Raw genomic sequence first — 2,468 nt, forward strand, 5'->3', positions numbered from 1 at the left:
CTGTATTAAGAAGTTAGGTCTGGATCTAGGAAGAACCATAATCTTTTGAAGTATCTATTTTCTCCCTTTTGTAAGCAGGACTCTGTATTTCTAAATCAAATGTGACCCTTACTGGAGCAAGAAGAGTCAAGGAATGATGGAGCAAAGATGACAGGAGGCAGGAGGCCTGTGAGCAGGTAAGTGTGGGGCCACCAGGCAGGGAGTAGTCCGGCTTACCAAACTGCTTGAAGCATTTTCCCAAAAATAGTAACTTCCCTTAAAATTCCCTTCATGCAACATTATTCTGAACTATGTAACTCATCCTAAAGGTACTCTCATTAATTTGTGGTCAAGAGACCTCAGAAAATAAGAACTGTGCTTTTATTTATTTGAGAGAGAATGCACACACGGGTGAGCAGGGGGAGGGGCAGAGGGAGGGAGAATCCCAAGCAGATGCTCGGCTCGGGGTTTGATCCCATGACCTGAGCGGAAATCAGGATTCGGCCGCTTAACTGACTGAGCCACCTAGGTGCTTGTGCTATTATTTTTAATTAAAGTAAATACAGGTAACTTCTAGATTATACACAAAGAGATATAAACTTGCCACTGAAAAAAGAAAATGATAGCTTGTGGGCATTTTCATTACAATATGTTATATTTGCCATATCAAGAAGGTGCTGGCAAAGTTCAGAGTCGCTTTCTTTCATTGAATTTTCACATACAAATCTCACATCTTTCCATATTGAACAATGATTTTTAAAAGCTGTGGTGTTTTCCAGAGGTAGCAGAAAAGTAAAAAAGAAAGTTTTTTTTTGTTTTTAAGATTTTATGTATTTATTTAACGAGAGAGTGAGAGAGCATAAGCAGGGGGAGAGGCAGAGGGAGGGGGAGAAGCTGACTGAGCTACCCAGGCCGCCCTGAAAGTTGCCTTAAGATGAAATTCTGTAACAACAGCCAGACACACTAAGATATAAAAGCAAACAGTAGGAGAAAAACATGTTATGATGTTACACTTTAAATCACTTGTAGAAAATGATATTTCAGTTCTTATGTGTCTTGTTGAGACAAGAAACAGGTGATGTGTGGTGTGACCATCTCCACACATGGGAAGGGGTAGGCACCCTGCTTGAGCATTTTGAAGTATGTAGTATAAGAAGTTTGTATCTCAGGGCACTTGGGTCACTCGGTCTGTTAAGGGTCTGCCTTGGGCTTGGGTCGTGATCCCGGGGTCCTGGGATTGGGGCCTGTGTCGGGCTCCCTGCTCAGTGGGGAGTTGCTTCTCCTTCCGCCCCTTCCCCCTGCTCTTGCTCTCTCGCTTGCTGTCTCTGTCTCTCTCTCAATAAAATCTTAAAAATAGATGTTTGTACCTCAGACACAATTTTATTACGTTTGCATATTTGAGATGTGTAAAATTTAGTGAAACACGCTTAGGAATGCACCGTTATTTCAAGTGAGACAGTTGATATTTTCATTACTCTGCTGTCTTTTATTCAATTATCCACGTCGTAAAAGCATCACACTCCCAATGAAGAGGTCTGTCCTTGATAGAAGGACACACAACACATGGTGTCTTTTCTGCAGTATGACTCCGTATGTTATTTCTGCGTGAAAACATCCTTCACTGGGTTGACCTTCAGAGCAGTGATCTTGTGTACAGTCTGAGTGTGCAGCTGAACGGCTCTCAGCGGTCCTGGCACACTTACCTGCAGCTGTCATGCAGTCGTGTCTAATGTGGTTGCAACAGTGTTTACTGTTCTCTCTTCAAGTGAGCTGTTGTGTTGTTAGCAAGAGGTTGGGTTTAACGGCTACTTATGATGTTTTCAAAGTCTACTTCCAAGTAGGATGCAGAATTGTGGCAGCAACCAGATACAATACAAAAGTCCTACTTTTAAAGGCATCATCAAGCTGTGGAAGCATCGATGACTAGATGGACTAAAATTCCAGAGAGAAATCACAAGAGGTTTTGTGGTCAGTTGAAGTTGAAATGGCAGGTTAGCAACTTCAGAATCTTCAAATGCACAGCTGGTTCCGTCCCCTGGGACGTTTGCTGAATTGAGGGCTGTGCAGGAGGCTGGGGAGGCAGAATAAAAGAATGGAGTATCTGCAGTACTTTGGTGCCTACGAATGAAAAACCCACTAGGGAAGGTGGCCAGTGTCCCCGCCGAGCTGTCTATGGGAATTTGAAGCTGCATGGGGTAGGAGGTTAAGGAGATTAGGACCTAATGGGGCGCCTGGGTGTCTCAGTCGTTGGGCGTCTGTCTTTGGCTTAGGGCGTGATCCCGGCATTCTGGGATCGAGCCCCACATCAGGCTCCTCTGCTATGAGCCTGCTTCTTCCTCTCCCACTCCCCCTGCTTGTGTTCCCTCTCTCGCTGGCTGTCTCTCTCTCTGTTGAATAAATAAATAAAATCTTTTTTAAAAAAAAAAAGCTTCAGGAGAGTCCTACCCAAAACACAGAGGCTAAAAAGTGTAAACTGAGGCTTGTTAAAA

The sequence above is a fragment of the Ursus maritimus genome, unplaced genomic scaffold (genome assembly GCF_017311325.1).
Source record: "Ursus maritimus isolate PB19 unplaced genomic scaffold, ASM1731132v1 scaffold_33, whole genome shotgun sequence".
Taxonomy (NCBI): domain Eukaryota; kingdom Metazoa; phylum Chordata; class Mammalia; order Carnivora; family Ursidae; genus Ursus; species Ursus maritimus.